Here is a 25,098-nt window from a genome sequence, read left to right as displayed (position 1 = left end):
AACTGGAGGGGGTACATCTCGTAAGAGATAAACCTAATCCAACTGGAGCAGGGAATATATCGCCAGAGATAAACTAATCCAACTGGAGGGGGTACATCTCGCCAGAGATAAACTAATCCAACTGGAGGGGTACATCCTGCCAGAAATAAACTAATCCAACTGGAGGGGGTACATCCTACCACAGATAAACTCATCCAACTTGAGGGGGTACATCCCGCCAGAGATAAACTAATCCAACTGGAGGGGGTACATTTCGTCAGAGATAAACTAATCCAACTGGAGGGGGTACATCTCGCCAGAGATAAACTAATCCAACTGGAGGGGGTACATCTCGCAAGAGATAAACTAATCCATCTGGAGGGGGTATATCTCGCCACAGATAAACTAATTCAACTGGAGGGGGTACATCTCACCAGAGATAAACTAATCCAACTGGAGGGGTGCATCCTGCCAGAGATAAACTAATCCAACTGGAGGGGATACATCCTACCAGAAATAAACTAATCCAACTGGAGGGGGTATATCTCACCAGAGATAAACTAATCCAACTGGAGGGGGTACATCCCGCTAGAGATAAACTAATCCAACTGGAGGGGGTACATCTCGTAAGAGATAAACTAATCCAACTGGAGCGGGGTACATCTCGTAAGAGATAAACCTAATCCAACTGGAGCAGGGAATATATCGCCAGAGATAAACTAATCCAACTGGAGGGGGTACATCTCGCCAGAGATAAACTAATCCAACTGGAGGGGTACATCCTGCCAGAAATAAACTAATCCAACTGGAGGGGGTACATCCTTCCACAGATAAACTCATCCAACTTGAGGGGGTACATCCCGCCAGAGATAAACTAATCCAACTGGAGGGGGTACATCTCGTAAGAGATAAACTAATCCAACTGGAGCGGGGTACATCTCGTAAGAGATAAACCTAATCCAACTGGAACAGGGAATATATCGCCAGAGATAAACTAATCCAACTGGAGGGGGTACATCTCGCCAGAGATAAACTAATCCAACTGGAGGGGTACATCCTGCCAGAAATAAACTAATCCAACTGGAGGGGGTACATCCTACCACAGATAAACTCATCCAACTTGACGGGGTACATCCCGCCAGAGATAAACTAATCCAACTGGAGGGGGTACATTTCGTCAGAGATAAACTAATCCAACTGGAGGGGGTACATCTCGCCAGAGATAAACTAATCCAACTGGAGGGGGTACATCTCGCAAGAGATAAACTAATCCATCTGGAGGGGGTATATCTCGCCACAGATAAACTAATTCAACTGGAGGGGGTACATCTCACCAGAGATAAACTAATCCAACTGGAGGGGTGCATCCTGCCAGAGATAAACTAATCCAACTGGAGGGGATACATCCTACCAGAAATAAACTAATCCAACTGGAGGGGGTACATCCTACCACAGATAAACTCATCCAACTTGAGGGTGTACATCCCGCCAGAGATAAACTAATCCAACTGGAGCGGGGTACATCTCGTAAGAGATAAACCTAATCCAACTGGAGCAGGGAATATATCGCCAGAGATAAACTAATCCAACTGGAGGGGGTACATCTCGCCAGAGATAAACTAATCCAACTGGAGGGGTACATCCTGCCAGAAATAAACTAATCCAACTGGAGGGGGTACATCCTACCACAGATAAACTCATCCAACTTGAGGGGGTACATCCCGCCAGAGATAAACTAATCCAACTGGAGGGGGTACATTTCGTCAGAGATAAACTAATCCAACTATAGGGGGTACATCTCGCTAGAGATAAACTAATCCAACTGGAGGGGGTACATCTGGCAAGAGATAAACTAATCCATCTGGAGGGGGTATATCTCGCCACAGATAAACTAATTCAACTGGAGGGGGTACATCTCACCAGAGATAAACTAATCCAACTGGAGGGGTGCATCCTGCCAGAGATAAACTAATCCAACTGGAGGGGATACATACTACCAGAGATAAACTCATCCAACTGGTGGGAGTAACTCCCGCCAGAGATAAACTAATCCAACTGGAGGGGGTACATCCTGCCAGAGATAAACTAATCCAACTGGAGGGGGTACATCCCGCCATCCCGCCAGAGATATACTAATCCAACTGGAGGGGGTACATCCCGCCAGAGATAAACTCATCCAACTGGAGGGGGTAACTCCCGCGAGAGATAAACTAATCCAACTGGAGGGGATACATCCATCCAGCGATAACTAATCCAACTGGAGGGGGTACATCCCGCCAGAGATAAACTAATCCAACTGGAGGGGGTACATCCCGCCATCCCGCCAGAGATAAACCAATCCAACTGGAGGGGGTACATCCCGCCAGAGATAAACTCATCCAACTGGAGGGGGTACATCCCATCAGAGATAAACTCATCCAACTGGAGGAGGTACGTCTTGCCAGAGATAATTTCCTACTTTATACACTCACTGATTTCCAGCATATTTGGAGGGATACTGTACTGTTTTGTACTTTCCCAATTGTTGGGATCCTGTTCCTATTTTAGCTGCTAGGCAATGGAGGTACCACCTCCGGGGCACACATGCTGTTGTGTCTTGAATGCATGATGCAATATTTTGGCGGGCCTGTACTTCATATGATAACTGGTCTTTGTCCTTTCGACCTGTATGTTTACATTGCATATAGCCTGTGTACCGCTGTCTAATGAGCACTTTTGATTGTGCTTTGGATGTATGCCATGGGATGCAGCCAGTTCAATCTATGGATACAGATCTGCAGATGTTTCTGCTTAGGATTCCTGATCAGTGCTGTCCTATGCGATTGAATACAGAATGCCTATTATGAGCCCTTCCTGGATTGTCAACTGCTGGCTCCTCCTCTGCGGCTACAGTATTGTCTATCACACCATCAGCGGCTGCCGATGGGTTTGGAATTTACCTTCTTTGTGCTTTAGAACTTGTAGTCCGGGCCCCACAGGTAACACCGTCTCAGGATGCTGCTTCCATCATGGTTCCAAATGACTCACAGAACATATGGATAATTCCTGGAGTTTTCAGATCTTATATACAATTTATTTTTACTTTGTTATTTTTAAGTTGCAATTTGACTTTTATTATGCCTGGTTATTAAAGTGCATTATTAAACTTTTTATAGTTTTAGGGTTACACATACATTCAGTTTACATTTTAAGGTGTGCTTTTATATATACATATAGGTTGAAGCTCTTAGTCTCCTTTGGCCAAGGGGTGGGTGTTTTATGGTTGAATAGAGCCCGTGCACATACGCGTCCATTTTGGGTAATACATTTAAATTTGACATCTTTTTAGACAGTGGCTTCTGACATGCTTTTACACGTACATGATAACATATTCAGAATGCGTCCTGTTTGCAACACACATCTCTTTGTAAGCATTTTATCACAACACTGTACATTTTGTTCTATAGTAAAAGTATACTGCGCACATTGTCCTACATTTTGTTTGCCCGTTCGGAGACAGGTTTGAGTCGGAAAGACAAAATATACCATACGCATCGCGAAATCAGGCACAGCGTGAATAGAACCGGTTTTTGGTATAAAACCTGCTCCTGAACTTTGGATCAGCAGAGGAACACTTCCATGGATTATCCCGGACTTTTGCCCGTGGCTCTTTTCCAGCTTTGCTGACTCACCACTATCAGGAAAACGACGGAGGCCTTTCCACGCCAGACCGACTTCCAGATACATCATGCACACAGGTAAATGGGGAGTCTAGCTTTCCAATCTGGCCGACCACATTCAGCCTGTGTCCTCTAGAGAATAGGTAGAAGTATCATCATGATATATAATCATATAATCACTGCAACGTATAATGGTTGAATTATTCATCTTCTGCACCATCCTTGTACTGCAGGTCTCAATGCTTTGTTTCTTCCTATTAATAAGTGCAGCTCACGTACTTTACACAAGAATCCAATTGCTGCATAAAATGTTTTGAATTGTCAATTTGTGCATTTTTTGTGTCTCCTTTGGGCATGCCTGAAGTAACAATGAAAGGGAAGATCTGTTCCCAATATTTCATAGGGGGAATTAGAGTGGTCATGCCTAGGGGTTCAGATGGCGCACTGCGAGCTCCCCAGGTGTCAGGGTGATTGTACGCGTAGACTCAGTCACCATACAGCATATGTTGTTCAAAAGCACAGTACAAATTACGTGGCTAACCATGTGACTTTCTCTCTTGCACACAGCCCTCTTTTCTGCTCGCCTGACTCTCCCTCTCCACTCTCTAAGTTTATAGATTGTGGCCTCGATTTATCAAACTTTAACTCAACACAACAAGACACCTTGCTGTGCTGCGTGAGCAGGAGAGGGCAGGAATGGGCCTCATTTTTCCGTGATATGGCACATTCCTGTCATTTCCTTGTGCTGGTGCACAATGTGCTGCCTTGCGCCGTGGAACAAGAGTGCCTGTGTTGTAGGCAGAATTGTTTTTGTGCAGGAAGAGTCACCTTCCAGGACAAAAATAATACTCTGCTGCTTGTTCCTCTTTCTAATTCTGCTGCAGAATGTAAATATATTTAACACCTCCCCAGGGAAGGCGTAGGATTGTGACGCATTCCAAGGTCTACGACTCATGGTAAATCTGGGAATGCGCCAAAATCCACTGCGGGGTGCATGGGACCATCCACGTTGCACCCGTGGAACATTTCCCTGGGGCAGTGAAATGCGATGCATTGTGCTACTTCAGATCTACCAAGCACCGCAGGACGACGCCGAGAGGCGTTGCATTGCTTGGTAAATAAAACTTTAGCGTTGCGCTGCCCTTGCATTACCATGCTTGACGCAAGGGCAACGCATCACTGTGATAAATCTGGCCGTGTGTTTTTAGTGTCCCACTAATAGCTCTCTATAGGAATTTAAACTCCTAAAATTTATGGAGATGAACTGGATAAAGGAGCAGAGGTCGAAGGTAAGTTCAATAAAATAAAATCTGAAAATGCTTCGAACAAACAGAACATCTTTGGGCAGGACTTTGGTCTGGAACCTGGATTCAAGGTGATTTCGAAACGAAGGATTTTCCAACCCTGAAGTAAATAGTTACGGTGTGCAGTGCAAGGGAGTTCAAACCATCCACAAAAGGACAGAGGTGGATGATATTTTGCTGAGGGAAGTACCGGCTCTATTTTGGGAATTCCTCATTTTAGACTAAGTTGAGTAACTAGGAATACAGGACAGCAGTAATAAGTTCATAAAATGAACTCACGCCCCACAATTTAAAACATGGCATTAAGTACAGTAGGTAAACAAGTGAAAACAGCTGATTTGTCAAAAGAGCCTGAGATACAAGATCTCTGACAAATGTGTCTGGGAACAGTGGAAGCGTTGGCCAAAGAAACACATCCAAGCTACAAGTAATCCTCAATTAGGTGAAGTCCCTCACACTCTGGTAGTCACATCTTCAGCTTACCCCAACCCTGACCCCACCCAAGGAAGATCCCTCACCCTCTGGTACTCACATCCACAGCCTACTCCATCCATGACCCCCCTCCCCCCGGAAAATCCTCACCCTCTGGTACTCACATCTCCAGCCTACCCCAACCCAGACCCACCAGGAGCCATGGTGTGAAACTCCACTTACCCTTCACACTCTGCCGGCCGTGGCACATCAGTGAACATGGGCTCTGGGAAGGTGAACTTGGAGTGAACCACAAACACTCCACCAATGATGATGTCTCCATCCTGGGAAAAGGACACAATGCTCCTGACCTGGAGCTGGCAGCGGGGATCGGAAGATCCCCAGGAGACGGCGGAGGGGAGCAAGAGCAGTAGGACAGTCACACAGGGCTTCATTCTAGGACGTCAGGTGTTGAGGTGCCGAAATAGGGGCAGGTAAAGTCTATGCGTGGCTTCAAGCACCTGTGGCTGGTCTGTGCAGGAGGATGGTGCCCTTGGCTCAGTGCTGGTCCGGTATTTCAATTCGGGGTGATGAGTTACGCCAAACACGAAGAGCCATCATATCTAGCATCGAGAGAGGAAAGGAGAACTATGACGACACCGGGAGGGAAGCCCATGTTGGAGAGCTTCATATGTGGCAGGACACTGAGAGTAGACTGCAAAAGCTTCTCTTTAACATGTCAATTTAACGCTAGTTGAGTTGGAAGCATATACTACACTGTGCACATCATGCATCTACCCGCTTAGTGGTACAAAATACACACACTGCCTATCAGTGACAGTGACATCCTTCCACCCTCTGTACAAACGCCGCACCGCGTATTTGGGGTGTTAGCAAGCCCAGTGAAGCACAAGTGAGAGCACATTTGACTCAGGGTGGAGCTGCTCTGGGTTCAGAAAGCACAAAGTAAAAGGAGTCATTGACCGGTCCACCACTGGCCAGGGGAGACAGCTCTCTGCTGCGAGCCTGGATTCTCTCTCCACCCAGGGCGTGCTGGAGCACAGACTACCTGCACGGAGTGCTTGAAGTTCACAACACGGATCCCTGTCCGTGTTTTGTGGATTTATTAACCAGGCTCTTCCAGCAGCTGCGCACCTCTGGGACCACGTGCAGTCAAGGGCTGGTAGCGTGTCGCGCACCCTATCATCTGCAGACCCATCATCTTCTACAACATGTCATTTACCAGCACATCTGGCAGGAGGCGGCAACACCCTAATGACTAGGACGGGGTATCCTGCACCCCAGGGAGGAAGCTCTGGAGTCCAGGGGGATGGAGGGAGGGACAGCTGGGGCAATGATGCAGCTCGTTCAGCAGGTGGCCCACGCGAGACATCAAGGTGATCTGGGTTAATCCAAACCTTGAAGGCAGGGACTAAATGACTCAAAATATAGACTCCTTGCCTCGGATCTGCGAAGAGCTAAGAGACCAGAGCAAGAGACCTGGGCAGCCCAGAGAATGGACCTGTCTCAGGCCGAACTAGTCAGAACCTTGTCACTGAATCACTGTACAGTCCTCAGTGGAAGACAGGATGCAAGGGCCAAAGTGCTAGTGTGGCTCCGACCCTAGGGCCCAATTCATAAAGGTAAACTTACACTTTTGTGTAAGTTAACTACTTTTCAGTATTCACAAAGGTAAGCTTAGCCCAAAAGTCTAACTTTACTAGTAGTAACTTACCTTTGTGAATACCGAAAAGTAGTAAAGTTAGACTTTTGCTCTAAGTTTACCTTTGTGAATCGGGACCCGAGAGTTTTAGGGATGAGTTTTCATTTTATACCATGAAATATTCTGTAGCTGCTGTCCTGGTTTATGCTAAGGTCAAGTTTCATAAATCCAGTGGTTTGTGACAGGGCAGGTAGGCCTGGAAGCAGAGCACCCCACCGACAACTAAAGCAGTCGTGCTCCGTAGAGTCATATATACAAATCCTCTGCACACGCTCAAAGTAAATACATAAAGTTCCTTTTATTATCATTATGATGCTTGTCTTTATATTTTCAGATGTTTTTAATTCAAGATCTTTAAGCCTTCTTAGCCAACACGTTTCGTCGCTGTTACAGGGGATTACCCCGCGACTTCTTCAGGCTGAGGTCAGTTTGAAGTAGTCTCTTAATTCCGGTGATAATGCCAACCCGGAAGGGGTTCCTATAAGTTCTGCTTCTGGAGAAGTTGACCAATTAGTCTTGTGCCCGGAAAGCTAAATATGCTTCCAAATGTAAGGGAGTTTCTTTTACAAGAGCTGCCCCATCCGGCAGTATTAAGTAGAACCCTTCGGATCTCAGTGGCGTGTTCACCGTGCAAATCAGCACTCTGCTGATTTGGAAGCATATTTAGCTTTCCGCACACAAGACTAATTGGTCTACCTCTCCAGGATTGTCAAAGACCTCACTGCTGGGAAACCTGGCCTGTACCCCAGTTCCACTCTCTGAGAGCCCCTGTCCTGTACCCACTTCCACCCTCTGAGAGCCCCTGCCCTGTACCCACTTCCACCCTCTGAGAGCACCTGCCCTGTATTCCGCTTCAACCCTCTGAGAGCCCCTGCCCTGTACACCACTTACAGCCTCTGAGAGCCCCTGCCCTGTACCCCACTTCTACCCTCTGAGAGCCCCTACCCTGTACCCCACTTACAGTCTCTGAGAGCCCCTGTCCTGTACCCCACATCTACCCTCTAATGAGAGCCCCTGCCCTGCATCCCACTTACAGCCTCTAATGAGTCCCTGCCCTGTACCCCACTTTCAGCCTCTAATGAGAGCCCTTGCCCTGTACCCCACTTACAGCCTCTAATGAGAGCCCCTGTCCTGTGACCCTCTTCCACCCTCTAAAGGAGAGCCCCTGCCATGTACCCCACTTCCACCCTCTAAGGAGATCCCCTGCCCTGTACCCCACTTCCACCCTCTGAGGAGATCCCCTGCCCTGTACCCCACTTCCACTCTCTAATGAGAGCCCCTGCCGTGTACCCCTCTTACAGCCTTCAATAAGTCCCTGCCCTGTACCCCACTTCCAGCCTCTGAGAGCCACTGCCCTGTACCCCACTTACAGCCTCTAATGAGAGCCCCTGTCCTGTGACCCTCTTCCACCCTCTAAAGGAGAGCCCCTGCCATGTACCCCACTTCCACCCTCTAAGGAGATCCCCTGCCCTGTACCCCACTTCCACCCTCTGAGGAGATCCCCTGCCCTGTACCCCACTTCCACTCTCTAATGAGAGCCCCTGCCGTGTACCCCTCTTACAGCCTCCAATAAGTCCCTGCCCTGTACCCCACTTCCAGCCTCTGAGAGCCACTGCCCTGTACCCCACTTACAGCCTCTAATGGGAGCCCCTGCCCTTTACCCCACTTCCACCCTTTGAGGAGATCCCCTGCCCTGTACCCCACTTCCAGCTTCTAATCAGAGCCCCTGCCCTGTACCCCACTTCCATCCTCTGAGGAGATCCCCTGCCCTGTACCCTACTTCCAGCCTGTAATGACAGCCCCTGCCATGTACCCCACTTACAGCCTTTAATGGGAGCCCCTGCCCTGTACCCAATTTCCACCCTCTGAGGAGATCCCCTGCCCTGTACCCCACTGCCAGCCTCTAATGAGAGCCCCTGCCCTGTACCCCACTTCCATCCTCTGAGGAGAGCCCCTGCCCTGTACCCCACTTCCACCCTCTGAGGAGATACCTGCCCTGTACCCCACTTCCATCCTCTGAGGAGATCACCTGCCCTGTACCCCACTTCCACCCTCTAAGGAGATCCCTGCCCTGAACCCCACTTCCAGCCTCTAATCAGAGCCCCTGTCCTGTACCCCACTTCCACCCTCTTAGGAGATCCCCTGCCCTGTACCCAACTTCCACCCTGTAATGAGAGCCCCTGACCTGTACCCCTCTTCCAGCCTCTAATGACAGCCCCTGCCTTGTACTCCACTTACAGCCTCTAATGGGAGCTCCTGCCCTGTACCCCTCTTCCAGCCTCTAATGACAGCCCCTGCCCTGTACCCCACTTACAGCCTCTAATGGGAGCCCCTGCCCTGTACCCCACTTCCACCCTCTGAGGAGATCCCCTGCCTTGTACCCCACTTCCACCATCTGAGGAGATCCCTGCCCTGTACCCCACTTCCACCCTCTAATGAGAGCCCCTGCCCTGTACCCCTCTTCCAGCCTCTAATGACAGCCCCTGCCCTGTACTCCACTTACCGCCTCTAATGGGAGCCCCTGCCCTGTGCCCCACTTCCACCCTCTGAGAGCCCCTGCCCTGTACTCCACTTCCACCCTCTGAGAGCCCCTGCCCTGAACCCCACTTCCAGCCTCTAATCAGAGCCCCTGTCCTGTACCCCACTTCCACCCTCTGAGGAGATCCCCTGCCCTGTACCCCACTTCCACCCTGTAATGAGAGCCCCTGCCCTGTACTCCACTTACAGCCTCTAATGGGAGCCCCTGCCCTGTACCCCACTTCCACCCTCTGAGGAGATCCCCTGCCCTGTACCCCACTTCCACCCTCTGAGGAGATCCCTGCCCTGTACCCCACTTCCACCCTCTAATGAGAACCCCTGCCCTGTACCCCTCTTCCAGCCTCCAATGACAACCCCTGCCCTGTACTCCACTTACAGCCTCTAATGGGAGCCCCTGCCCTGTGCCCCTCTTCCAGCCTCTAATGACAGCCCCTTCCCTGTACCTCACTTACCGCCTCTAATGGGAGCCCATGCCCTGTACCCCACTTCCAGCCTCTAATGAGAGCCCCTGCCCTGTACCCCACTTCCATCCTCTGAGGAGAGCCCCTGCCCTGTACCCCACTTTCACCCTCTGAGGAGATCCCTGCCCTGTACCCCACTTCCATCCTCTGAGGAGATCACCTGCCCTATACCCCACTTCCACCCTCTAAGGAGATCCCTGCCCTGAACCCCACTTCCAGCCTCTAATCAGAGCCCCTGTCCTGTACCCCACTTCCACCCTCTGAGGAGATCCCCTGCCCTGTACCCAACTTCCACCCTGTAATGAGAGCCCCTGCCCTGTACCCCTCTTCCAGCCTCTAATGACAGCCCCTGCCTTGTACTCCACTTACAGCCTCTAATGGGAGCTCCTGCCCTGTGCCCCTCTTCCAGCCTCTAATGACAGCCCCTGCCCTGTACCCCACTTACAGCCTCTAATGGGAGCCCCTGCCCTGTACCCCACTTCCACCCTCTGAGGAGATCCCCTGCCTTGTACCCCACTTCCACCATCTGAGGAGATCCCTGCCCTGTACCCCACTTCCACCCTCTAATGAGAGCCCCTGACCTGTACCCCTCTTCCAGCCTCTAATGACAGCCCCTGCCCTGTACTCCACTTACAGCCTCTAATGGGAGCCCCTGCCCTGTGCCCCACTTCCACCCTCTGAGAGCCCCTGCCCTGTACTCCACTTCCACCCTCTGAGAGCCCCTGCCCTGAACCCCACTTCCAGCCTCTAATCAGAGCCCCTGTCCTGTACCCCACTTCCACCCTCTGAGGAGATCCCCTGCCCTGTACCCCACTTCCACCCTGTAATGAGAGCCCCTGCCCTGTACTCCACTTACAGCCTCTAATGGGAGCCCCTGCCCTGTACCCCACTTCCACCCTCTGAGGAGATCCCCTGCCCTGTACCCCACTTCTACCCTCTGAGGAGATCCCTGCCCTGTACCCCACTTCCACCCTCTAATGAGAGCCCCTGCCCTGTACCTCTCTTCCAGCCTCTAATGACAACCCCTGCCCTGTACTCCACTTACAGCCTCTAATGGGAGACCCTGCCCTGTGCCCCTCTTCCAGCCTCTAATGACAGCCCCTTCCCTGTACCCCACTAACAGCCTCTAATGGGAGCCCATGCCCTGTACCCCACTTCCACCCTCTGAGGAGATCCCCTGCCCTGTACCCCACTTCTAGCCTCTAATGAGAACCCCTGCCCTGTACCCCACTCCCATCCTCTGAGGAGAGCCCCTGCCCTGTACCCCACTTCCATCCTCTGAGGAGATCCCCTGCCCTGTACCCAACTTCCACCCTGTAATGAGAGCCCCTGCCCTGTACCCCTCTTCCAGCCTCTAATGACAGCCCCTGCCCTGTACTCCACTTACAGCCTCTAATGGGAGCCCCTGCCCTGTGCCCCTCTTCCAGCCTCTAATGACAGCCCCTGCCCTGTACCCCACTTACAGCCTCTAATGGGAGCCCCTGCCCTGTAACCCACTTCCACCCTATGAGGAGATCCCCTGCCTTGTACCCCACTTCCACCCTGTAATGAGAGCCCCTGCCCTGTACCCCTCTTCCAGCCTCTAATGACAGCCCCTGCCCTGTACTCCACTTACAGCCTCTAATGGGAGCCCCTGCCCTGTACCCCTCTTCCAGCCTCCAATGACAGCCCCTGCCCTGTACTCCACTTACAGCCTCTAATGGGAGCCCCTGCCCTGTGCCCCACTTCCACCCTCTGAGAGCCCCTGCCCTGTACTCCACTTCCACCCTCTGAGAGCCCCTGCCCTGAACCCCACTTCCAGCCTCTAATCAGAGCCCCTGTCCTGTACCCCACTTCCACCCTCTGAGGAGATCCCCTGCCCTGTACCCCACTTCCACCCTGTAATGAGAGCCCCTGCCCTGTACCCCTCTTCCAGCCTCTAATGACAGCCCCTGCCCTGTACTCCACTTACAGCCTCTAATGGGAGACCCTGCCCTGTGCCCCTCTTCCAGCCTCTAATGACAGCCCCTGCCCTGTACCCCACTTACAGCATCTAATGGGAGCTCCTGCCCTGTACCCCACTTACACCCTCTGAGGAGATCCCCTGCCCTGTACCCCACTTCCACCCTCTGAGGAGATCCCTGCCCTGTACCCCACGTCCACCCTCTAATGAGAACCCCTGCCCTGTACCCCTCTTCCAGCCTCCAATGACAACCCCAGCCCTGTACTCCACTTACAGCCTCTAATGGGAGCCCCTGCCCTGTGCCCCTCTTCCAGCCTCTAATGACAGCCCCTTTCCTGTACCTCACTTACAGCCTCTAATGGGAGCCCATGCCCTGTACCCCACTTCCACCCTCTGAGGAGATCCCCTGCCCTGTACCCCACTTCTAGCCTCTAATGAGAGCCCCTGCCCTGTACCCCACTTTCATCCTCTGAGGAGAGCCCCTGCCCTGTACCCCACTTCCATCCTCTGAGGAGATCCCCTGCCCTGTACTCCACTTTCACCCTCTGAGGAGATCCCCTGGCCTGCACCCCACTTCCAGCCTCTGAGAGCCCCTGCCCTGTACCCCACTACCATCCTCTGAGGAGATCCCCTGCCCTGTACCCCACTTCCACCCTCTGAGGTGATCCCTTGCCCTGTACCCCACCTCTAGCCTCTAATGAGAGCCCCTGCCCTGTACCCCACTTCCATATTCTGAGGAGAGCCCCTGCCCTGTACCCCACTACCATCCTCTGAGGAGATCGCCTGCCCTGTACCCCACTTCCACCCTCTGAGGAGATCCCTGCCCTGTACCCCACTTCCACCCTCTGAGGTGATCCCCTGCCCTGTACCCCACTTCCACCCTCTGAGGAGATCCCTGCCCTGTACCCCACTTCCACCCTCTGAGGTGATCCCCTGCCCTGTACCCCACTTCCAGCCTCTAATGAGAGCCTCCATCTGTACAGGAGACTGTTTCCCCGTAGGGGTAAATGTGCAGCACCCCAACAGCTCAATGCACGTGAGCCCGGAAGTGACGTCATGTGTGTGCGTGCACAGAACGGAAAGGAGAAGGCACGTGCTGCCTCACCTGTTCTAGAGATGGGCAATTCAAGGGGTTCACAGACGGGTCCCACCGGGGCAATAGCGACGCTTCAGTGAGTTGATCCAGTAGCACATTTACAACTGGAAGAACTGGTGCACACACACTTACAGAACAAGCACCGGCAAAGCCAACAAGTCTCACCTTTTGGCTTTGCTAATGCAGGCAAGACGGCTTGGCTTTGCCAATGCTTTTTGCGGTGTTGTTCCGTAACAGCAAAATAAAACAAGCATTTGCAATGCAATCGGTCTCGCATTTGGTTGAGTTAGAGCTATTGGCGATGTAAATGACAATGCCTTTTACACATGTAAGATATATATATATATTTTATATCAGAATAAATGCAGAATTCATCAGTAACTTGTAATATAGCAACACGATTTCATATTGCGCGTGAGGTATATAGGTGGGAAATACATCCTGGTATTGGCTGTACTTGGATTATATCTGTCACTTACTAACCAGTATGTATTATTCAACTGTAAAAGAAATGAGGTACTTCCCATCAATCAGCACACCGACGAGCCTTATCTCTGATCTTATTGTCCAACAAGTCTGTCTTTTGCTGGGTTTCCAAGTTATGTTTGTACGTATTTCCATTTATTTTATATTATGTCGTTAACAATAGTGCAGCAAGTGTAGTGACACCTGTGCCAACGGGCATGAGGTTCCTATTTTATCCTAATTAGTGTAGTTTCTTTTTCTATCAACCCAGGGTTGGATTCCTAAAGTAAGGTCTATGGTATTTTTGCCACGTTACAGCTGCCAGGAACATTATCGCATATACCTTCCTGCCCAGCAGTGTCTTATGAAAGAGATTTTGCACATGAATAAAGGAACCAACTGTGCCGTGATAGCCAGCAGATGAATATGCAGCCGGTAACTCGCTGCAAGCACGTTGTGAACGCTTTAATACAAGTCACTTTTAAAACCAGCTGTCCTGCACGTTTTGTAACATTGATTTATTGATTATCAACAGGATAATATCTGCAAGAAAAGCTCATTATTGCGCCAGGATAAAATGATGAGCAGATTTCAAAAATGACAACCGTGACAGCCACAAACATAAAAGAAGAATTGCGATCGGGGCACAGAAGTCCAAATCCAAAGACAATTTTGTTTGGGTTAGTTAACGATTATCAAATATGTGCCACTGATTCTAAATGTATTTTCTATATTATGTTGTTAGCAAGGCGAGAAATATGTAGGGCGTGGAAAAACGAGAAGGCACCTATCTTCTCAGATTGCTTGAAACATATTATGTTCACCTGTGAGTCAGATATTGCCTGCGATCCCTCTAGTGAAGCAAAGGTATGGGCACCCTTAATGGCCTGGCGGAATAGATGAAGGAAGTATTCCGATGACTTCACCTGGGCACTGTTGGGGCTCAATCTCTAACATCATCAATGGGCCTCTCAGTGAGTAAACGTTGGAGTGGACAGAGCAAACAGTAAAATGCCAGAGAGGTTAGACCCCTCCCCCTCTCCCCCCAGGGTCCTAAGATCGGAATCGTATCTTTTTTGGTGGGGGTTGAGGGGAGGGGGCTTCCTCATCTGGACTGCCCTTCCCCGTCTGGTGGTATATGAGGAATAAAAAAATAAAAAAACAGGGTTGGTTTCCTAAAGTAAGGTCTATGGTATTTTTGCCACGTTACAGCTGCCAGGAGCATTATCGCATATACCTTCCTGCCCAGCAGCGTCTTATGAAAGAGAACCATTGATTTTGCACATGAATAAAGGAACCAACTCTGCCGTGAGAGCCAGCAGAAGAATATGCAGCCGGTAACTCGCTGCAAGCACGTTGTGAACGCTTTAATACAAGTCACTTTTAAAACCAGCTGTCCTGCACGTTTTGTAACATTGATTTATTGATTATCAACAGGATAATATCTGCAAGAAAAGCTCATTATTGTGCCAGGATAAAATGATGAGCAGATTTCAAAAATGACAACCGTGACAGCCACAAACATAAAAGAAGAATTGCGATCGGGGCACAGAAGTATTTAAATGAAAGCTTTCGGCAGCATAGAAAACACACGACAGTGAGAAGCAAAGGGAAACAGAAATACATCGTGTACAGGCAGCATGATGTGTGTTCATGAAAACTGTAAGTACATATAAAGAGTTGTATCCCATTATGTGTAGTTGACTGTCGCGTCATATCCGGTCAGCCCTTGTCCAGATAAGGGTGAACTGAGATTTGGAGGGATACTGACCGAAGTAATATATTCTATGATGACTGAAGAGTGATGCCAATAGCATGACCGGGTCCTACATATAATTGTGACATCGTTTACCTCACATGTAACCCATTATCAGATGGTATGTTGTAGAAGCTCCTCAGGGCGGCTTTGCCTCTTTAGGTGGTAATGCGGGAGAGCTCAGGGTAACGGCACAAAGCTGGTGGGCGTGCTCACTCAGGATTTGGAAGGGGCTGGGCATAACTGGAGCGACCAGTGATATCCAGGGAGCAAAAAAAAAAAAACAATAGAGACCCCGAGGAAATAGAAAAGATCCATGCGGTAACTGGGGCCACCAGCTGCAGCAGGTCGACAACTTCGAATGCGCGCAGCCGTTCTACAACAAAATTACCTTATAAGCCCCAAATAAAACAGGAGCATAGCTCAGAGGGTTCAGGGGCTGTTGCCGAGATCTGCCTGCTGCCGGAAGGTTCTTCATTAATAAAAAGCAAGATCATGACATGTCCTGGAGGCAAGACAAGAGAAATGGATTCTGTGTATGCGGAGGTTTCCAGCTGTATGCCGTAGCACAGCGCCCGCTTTCATATTATCAACAAGCGTGCCGCGCTTTATTAAAGATTGGCGCCCGTGTTGATAAAATGCAAGCGGGCGCTTTGCTGTAGTACAAACTTTATGCTGCAGCACGGCGCACGCTTTCATCTTATCAACAAGGGTGCTGTGCTTCATTAAAACGTAGCACCCATGTCCATAATATGAAAGCGGGCGCCGTGCTGCAGCATTGAGCGCTGCCCGTAGCACCCATGTTCATAATATGAAAGCGGGCGCCGTGCTGCAGCATTGAGCGCTGCCCGTAGCACCCATGTTCATAATATGAAAGCGGGCGCCGTGCTGCAGCATAAAGCGCTGCCCGTAGCACCCATGTTTATAATATGAAAGCGGGAGCCGTGCTGTAGCATAAAGCGCTGCCCGTAGCACCCATGTTCATAATATGAAAGCGGGGGCCGTGCTGCAGCATAAAGCGCTGCCCGTAGCACCCATGTTCATAATATGAAAGCGGGAGCCGTGCTGCAGCATAAAGCGCTGCCCGTAGCACCCATGTTCATAATATGAAAGCGGGGGCCGTGCTGCAGCATAAAGCGCTGCCCGTAGCACCCATGTTCATAATATGAAAGCGGGAGCCGTGCTGCAGCATAAAGCGCTGCCCGTAGCACCCATGTTCATAATATGAAAGCGGGAGCCGTGCTGCAGCATAAAGCGCTGCCCGTAGTGATGATAATTTTTAATTCTCATACACAGATGTTGTGGAAGGAAAAATGTACTCTGTCCCACTTGTACCCTTGTGGGTTTCTTTATCGCTACAAGGTCGTTGGCATTAGATTTTAAATTCTTCACACTATGTTTCTTGTCATACCATCCTTTGTAGTGGGATTGATGTTGCTGAACTTTGATCTGACTTTCTGATCTGTCATAGACAACGGTCTTACCCCCATTTAGCCAGAGGGGGAACAGCTTTGTGCCAGGTTCTCTCCTTCTCAAAACCACAAAAGGAGAGATACCAGTCACTAAGTTGGGTGCCGTGTGGTAGGCCCACAAACAGTCTCTCAGGGAAATGTCTACGTTGAACCCATTAGACATTGCCAGTTGGATATGTTCTTTACTCATACGGTTCATCCTCTCCACTAACCCATTAGCTTTGGGACAGTAAAGCGCCGTGTTCTCATGCTTGATGTTAAGGTTCTTTAAAAAAGTTATCATTTCCTCCGATGTAAATTGCACCCCATTGTCGGTCACTAACATAGATGGTACCCCTTCAAAGGAAAACACTGACTTTAAGAAAGCAATGAGGTTCTTGGTCGTTGTGGAAGGAGTGAATTTGACATTGACCCAGTGGGAAGTGTAGTCCACCAGAACAAACATGAACCTTCTTTGTGGACCTAAAGCATCCATGGGGCCAATTATGTCCATGGCCAATTTTGTCCAAGGAATAGTTGGTACCTCCACTGGGGAAAGAGGAACCCTATGTGTAGACTTTACCTTGTCACTTTTGGCACAGTTATAGCAGTCCTTTACCTTCAATTCTACCCTTGAATCCATCTTTGGGAACCAGAAACTGTTCCTCACTTTACTTTTTGTGAAACTCCTCCCTAAGTGGCCTTCGTGGGCAAGGTCTATTATCCTGTCTCTGAGAGCTTCAGGTGGCACAATTTTTGAATTGCGGTAAATTTTGTTTTCATGAATGGTAAGCTCGTTTCTAACTTCCCAGAATCCCTTTAAACCCTCCATGACATCGCAACATTTGTCAGGCCAACCATTTATGATGAGACCTTTAAGTGCCTTCATATTGGAATCCTTCTCCATTTCCATATTCCATTCCTCCTTGGAGAAAGAAGGTAGGAGGATCGAAAGAATGGGAGTATCCAAAGGTTCTGCCTCAATGTTGCCTGTTATAGGAGCTCTGGATAAATAGTCTGCAAGAACGTTGTCCTGACCGGGAAGATACTCAATGCGAAAGCTAAATTTCTCTAGCCCTAGAACCCATTTAGCTATTCTGGGGGACTCACAAAGAACTTTCTTGGATGAAAATATGTGCGTTAGTGGTTTGTGATCCGTGCGGACTGTAAATGTACTGCCCCAAAGGAAAAACTTAAAATGGATAATGGCCCAGTAGCAGGCCAAAGCTTCCCTTTCAATTACGGAATAATTCCGTTCAGGTTGGCTTAAAGTGCGGGAGGCAAAAGCTATGATAGTTTCTCCACCTTCCCCTTTCTGAGTCAGCGTGGCCCCAAGACCTTTGTTGGATGCATCAGTACATAAGATGGTTCTCTTCCTATGGTCAAAAGGGCCCAGTGCACGTGAGCCAATGATTTCTTTTTTTAAGTTGGTTACGGAATCAGAGTGGGTCTTTTCCCATTTGAATTTGCTATTTTTTTTTAGCAGTTCTCGTAAGGACTCACATTTTTCTGAAAATCTGGGAATGAACTTGGCCATATACTCAACTAAGCCTAAAAATGATTTAAGCTCCTCCTTGTTCGTTGGGAAAGGAGCGTTTTCCACTGCCTGAACTAGACTAAGTTTAGGTTTTATCCCTTCAAAGGAAAGATTGTGACCCAAATAATCCACTTCAGTGACTTTGATCTTGCATTTTTCTCTTTTCACAGTTAGCCCAGCATTCGTCAGCCTGGTACATACTTTCCTAAATATGGAGTCATGTTCTTCTTCATCAGCTCCGTAGACTAAAACATCATCCTGGAAACACATGCTGTTCGGAATTCCCTCCAGTACCCTTTGCATCATTTTTTGGAAGACAGCCGCCGCCGAGGCAAGGCCGAAGGGCATCCTTCCGAACATGTATGTTCCAAAAGGGGTGGAAAATGCCGTTAGTGGCCTAGAATCCGGGTGAAGATCTACTTGATAATAGGCCATGGAAAGGTCTATGACCGAAAAAAACTTAGCCTTACCCATGGTACTCAACATTTCATTGATGTTAGTAAGAGGAAACCGTTCAACTCAAATGTTTTCATTAAGGCTGCGTAAATCAATGCAAAGGCGAATGCCCTGTCCATTGGCCTTGGAGGCTATAACGATGGGAGATTACCACTCCGATGCATCAATGGGATGAATGACGCCTAAGTGGCATAGTTTGTCAAGTTCATCTTTCAATGGCTGTCTTAAGAGTAAAGGAACTTGGCGAGTTTTATGTACCACAGGTTTTGCCCCTTGTCTAATTTTTATTTTATGCTGGTAGTGTTTCAACAACCCCAGATCATTAGAGAAAAGGTGGGGGAATTCGTTACAGAGGGGTGACTCCCCCGTAGCTTCTTTGACTAATTTCACTTGTTCCTTGCTATTGGGGTCAAGAATAATACCAAGTTCTCTCTGGTGACGCCACCCTAGGAGATTATATCCTGAGCTGACAAGGTAAACTTTACCCACCGTGGACCTCCCTTTAAAATATATTTGTGTCTCCACCATTCCCACTAACGGAATAGGGTCTTTGGTATAGCCATGGGGTGTAATATCAGGTATAGAAATAACCATATTAGGATCCCCTTTGATTTTCCAGAAATCTTCCACATTTAACAGGGTAAATGAAGAGCAGGAGTCTGCGAACATTTCAATAGATTTGTTATTGATTAAAATATTGCATTTAGGATATTCAGTGAAATTTCTTCCAACAGAACTCTTTACTTGGAACTCAAATCTAAGCTGGTCTTCACTTGGTTCACTGATGGCTTTGACTTGGCTGGAGTCGCTGTCCCTGCACACTCTAGCTAAATGTCCTCTTCTATTGCACTTCTTACAATGAGCATTACGAGCTGTGCATGAAGGATTGTTAGCTAGGTGATTACTACTCCCACATCTGTAGCATTTGAGGTCAGAGTGTTCTCTTGGGAACTTAATGGATGACTCTCCTTTATGTCTGACTTTCGAAAAATTCTTATTTGACGCATCAACCTGAACCGCTGCTACCACTTCCTCAGATATTTTGATTTCTTTCATACACTTAGCAGTGTGCTCGATAGACTGAGCTATGGAAACAGCTTCTTCCAGCAATGGATTTTTTGACAGCAATTTCTCTTGGATCTTACTATTGCTTGTGCACCTGACCAATTGGTCACGTATTAACGAGTCATTAAGATCCCCAAAATCACACCTTTGAGTTAGACCTCTCAAGTCTGCAATGTAGTTTTTTATAGACTCATGTTTACCTTGTGACCTACTGAAAAACTTGTGACGTTCTAGGACCACATTTATTTTGTCCCCAAAATGATTTCCTAACTTTAGCATAGTTATATCATACACATCTAGGTCATCTTCTTCATCCAACTCAGGTTCTGGGAGAGTTTCGTACACTTTGCGACCATGAACACCAATATTGTGTAAGAGAATGTGCTGTTTCCGTAAAGCAGAAAACCTTTCCCCACCCATGGCAATCAAATAGGACTCAAAAAGCTTAGTCCATTCCTTCCAATGAATATCAGGATCTCCACAATCATTAAGAAATGAAGGAGGTTGACATATTCCTGGAGTGCCCATTATATTTGAAAAGTATAATAAGGTTTGCAAGTAACGTAGATCTAAAATGAGTGAGGAACAAGGAAGTCCAAGCACACAGGTAAGTAGGAAGAATTTGCTCACAACAGTTAGTTCATGCAAATATGGCTCAGCGCAAAGTTAACGTAATTCATTCACCGCCAATTCCTGGATAAAATTGCAATAATTGTGTATATTAGGCCAGAAATCACAAAATGTGAGAGTTCCTATAATGTTAGGCCCAAATATAGTTCAATACTGGCAGAAAATTGTGAATAAAGATTACATTCACCACAAGTTCCAAGAATAAAAGTAGTTTGCGCTATAAGAATGCCGCATCTCAGAGTGTAAGTTCAAGTAACGCCATACAAACAAGAGAAATGGCAGAGTGTTTAATGTAGAGGAACCACAAAAACTGCGTGGCAACTCTAGCCCCAGCTGGACAAGGTGAGGTAGTTTACTCTTACCCCAACCTCTTTGAGACAGCAGACGGAGAGAAAATGCCCAGATAAAGGATACTTGAAAACAGGCGAGTTGAATGCGCCTCAACAATGGCAGAAGTCTTGGTCACGACGTGCTGCTTAAATAAATTTGCTGCAGCGACCACCACCCGCTGGTGGCGAGCGCAGGCATCCGCAACTACCACACCCGTAACGGAATACCTTCACAGGAACAGGTCCCGACGGAGCAACGATCACTTCTTGCCCGCTTGTGGGCGTGAAGAGGCGTCCCCAGCCGCGTCTGCAGTCTGTCCCAGGGCCCAGCCACGATCAACTCCGCCCGCTTGTGGGCGTGAAGGGTGTCGACAGCTGCACTGCAATCCGTCCCCCAAGGCAACCACGATCAACTCCGCCCGCTTGTGGGCGTGAGAAGGCGTCGACAACAGCGTCAGCAACGCGGAAGCTTCGCCACGGACCGGCTGCCAAAGGAAGCTGCAACTGGAATGAAGAGATCTAACTCTCGGAGATTCCTCACTGCCGACAATTGATGAAGGGCTCAGCACCCAAAAACGGCATAACAGGAACTTGTCCAACAGGTGAGGGAAGCGACCTGGAGTACTTCAGATCGCATAAGACACCACCCTACGCCGTCACACTCCTCTCCAAAACGACTTGAAAGGAGAAAATTGCACAGCTGATCAATGTCCATATCCGAGAGCAACGCAAAGGGGAAATGACCTGTCCTGCCCCCCTCACAGGATCGTCGCCAGTGTAATAATTAAAGTGAAGCCGAGGGTGAAGAATAACTGCCACTTTATTCAGGCCATCCGCTATTGCTCTGGCGAGCGGTATGTCAACATTCTAAGGTAAGCTCCAGGAGATACCAAGGTGAGTGGGAAGGAGGGGGTGGGCGGAAGGTACCAAGGTGGGAGTAAAAGGGGAAGATACAACAGTTACGTTATGGTAGAAGTAGCACACCCTCGCATATTTTCTCATGAATAGGTGAAGCCTGCTGAAAATAATTATGGGTTAGGAAAATAAGGGCTCGCGAGTGTCCTGGACAGTCCAAAAGTGCTGAATCTAAACAAAAGCACAGCGTCCTGCTTCAAGTAGGGCAAACGCAATAAAGAATAAAGTGCTTACCGTGCAAGAACCGAAGTAAAGAGGCCAGTAGCCGTGGGATGTTACAAATGAAGACAAGGCCATTCTAAGGAGGGACTAACTAGCCTCTTTACCAATCAGAAGCCAGCATTTACGAAGGACAAAGACACAAGCCAATGAAAAATATGGGCGGGGTAGTGGGCGGGGCTTCTCTTCCATACTGAACTACCCCAGATCTTCCCTAGAGCAGCGCTTGCGTTCTGACTTTAGGCTCGACCTAAAAATGGCTACTGCTAATGCTGAACAGCATTGGCAAATGAAAGTGTGATAAGAGGCTGACAGCAAGCTACTAAGGTATTGTTTACAAAAAGTCAACATACAGCTAAAAGCTGGTTGTAGGCTAGACCTAAACACAGAAACAACACTGTGTACAACAGTGCACAACAGTCAAATTAGAAGACAACATGCCAACCACAATAAAACCCATGAGCAACACAATACAAAATGCAGCACAAAAACGCAAAAGCCAAAAAACAAAACAAAACATAATGCAGAACAATAAGTATGTCCAACACTTCTGGTCACATGTGGCTGCCTTCACCAATCTCCTGTGGTAAAAGGTGCTACTGCCAAGGGCATGGGTCAGCGCCAGGTGCCATGCTTAGGGTTGTGCCCCCTGCTCTCTCTCCGCGCACCTTCTCTTCGCCAAGCAAGCCTGTGATTGTGGTCGGTTTTACCATTCTTGAGGACTGCCACAACCTGCACCATCTGTGCGATTGTAACAGAGGTTCTGTGTATCATGGACATGGTGTGAACCATGTCAGGGCTGGAGGTTTACTCCTGGTACATTTCCCACCTTTCTGAATTCTCCAGAGCTGCAGGAGGACGCATGAAAACCTGCACAAGTTGTACATGTCTAAAACTTCTAGAAGTATTCTCATAGCGCCCAGATACCCTCTCGGGTAGTTAGTGCGCTATACAAATCAATATAACATGTCGTATGCAAAATATCTGCATGTAAAGTTGCCACCAGCCCCTCAAATCTGCATGCGCAAATAAAACGCATAAAAAGATGGACCCAAATGTTTTAGCACCCCCACACACAGCCTCAAAAGGCAGATTCCACTGACAGTAACCGGTTTCATGTGTGTGTGTCTGGGGTGGGACAGAATCAATGCCACAAAGACCAGGGACGGCTTTAGGGCAGTGCGAATGGTGCGGTCGCACTGGGCGCTGACCTGTGGAGGGGGCGCTCTGACCTCAGGGGGGCGCTGTGTTTAGCAATATCTTATGATGGGAGAGATAAGGGGCACTTTTGTAGGTGGGAGGGAGAGAATCCATAGAAGTGGTCATGGGATGTGGGGGCGCCAAAAGTGATTGTCGTACAGGGCGCCATCAGCGCTAAAGCCGGCCCTGCCACAAACTTTCCACAGGTTGTTGTTTCTACTTGGAGTTGATTCCATTTTCTAGGGCCAGCGCCTCGTGCCCTGAACACCCGCATCCCCCCTGGTTTCAAAGTGGCGAGTACAGCAGCGCAGCGGCTCCCGCTGACAGAATATCTGATTGTTGGTAATGCAATTTACAGACACAAAATTCAGGATTAAAATTTAACATTTGCAAATGTCTCCTTGTGCCGATTTTCCATTAAAAAAATGTCATGATTAATTTATTGATTAGTTTTGTATTTTTACTAAATGGAGACATTACTTTTTAGGTCTACTGTTAGCCAAAAACTTGTGATATTACTGAAATTATATGAATAAAATACTTCCTTAAAAGGGGTTTCACTCAGCTCTCGTTTTCCATTGGTCTTCTCTTGTGTCATTCACATTTGGGTTCCGCCCACTACAGCATGCAGCATGGGGCTTCCTCAGCCTACTTCACCCACTGCTTAGCTTCACTTTGAGTGACTGCGTTTTGCTCTTTCACAATGAGCACATCTACACACAAGAAAGTCCCCTTCAGCGCCAGTGACTTAGTTTTGGATTTATTATTGCGTTAGTGTTGCTTTGTGATTACAGCCTGATGTCACAGCAGGATGCTTCTGATGTGAGCACACAGCACATTCCAGCGCTATCAGTTCCTGTCTCCTGCTAATGCTGGTGTAAATTCCTTATGGAGCGGCCTTTGTTTGTCTGAGTGCTGGTCTTTTACGGCACACCAGGTTGTGTCCATTTGAACCGGTTCTACACAAAGTTATCATCTATCTATCTATCTATCTATCTATCTATCTATCTATCTGTCTGTCTGTCTGTCTGTCTGTCTGTCTGTCTGTCTGTCTGTCTGTCTGTCTGTCTGTCTGTCTGTCTGTCTGTCTGTCTGTCTGTCTGTCTGTCTGTCTGTCTGTCTGTCTGTCTGTCTGTCTGTCTGTCTGTCTGTCTGCCTGCCTGCCTGTCTGTCTGTCTGTCTGTCTGTCTGTCTGTCTGTCTATCTATCTATCTATCTATCTATCTATCTATCTATCTATCTATCTATCTATCTATCTATCTATCTATCTATCTATCTATCTATCTATCTATCTATCTATCTATCCATCCATCCATCCATCCATCCATCTATCTATCTGTCTATTACCTACTAGGTGTCACTAGTAGGTATTATATTTAGGACCTTGTTTCCATAGGAAAGCGTTTTTGACTTGCTTCTAACTTGCATTCTAGCTGTGCACAGAAAGTTTTGAGTTGATCTGTCAAGCAGGGGCCGAGAAAAAGGGTGCTTCCCATGTTAATTCCCATAGGGTTTTTTAACACAACTACAGTCCAAACTGCTAGACGGAATCACACCAAATTTGGCAGAAAGGTAGATTTTGTTCTATAAATCATACATTTTGTTTTTTGGTGTAAATCCGTTCATTAGTTGTCAAGAAAATAAAGGAAATCCACCTTTGCATATCTAGGGATGCGGATCCTCCGAGGATCTGACAGTACCCGTGCTGAAATTTGGCTCTTAAGAGCCCCGAGGACCACCACCTCCCTCTCACTTTATTAATTAAATGGAGGAGGGATGTGTGGACCCCCCTCCTGGGGATGATTGAAGCCCCAGGGACCACCATCTCCTTGGGACAAAAAAACCAAACAATTAAAGGGGAGCCACTCGGATACCCCCAGTCCCCAGGGACCACCACCTTCCTGGGGCCTACAAAATATTTAAATCTGAGAGGGAACTTGGCCCCCCTACCGGGTAATTTAT

Source organism: Triturus cristatus, chromosome 6, assembly GCF_964204655.1.
Source record: "Triturus cristatus chromosome 6, aTriCri1.1, whole genome shotgun sequence".
Taxonomy (NCBI): domain Eukaryota; kingdom Metazoa; phylum Chordata; class Amphibia; order Caudata; family Salamandridae; genus Triturus; species Triturus cristatus.
Note: the sequence above shows the minus strand (reverse complement) of the source record.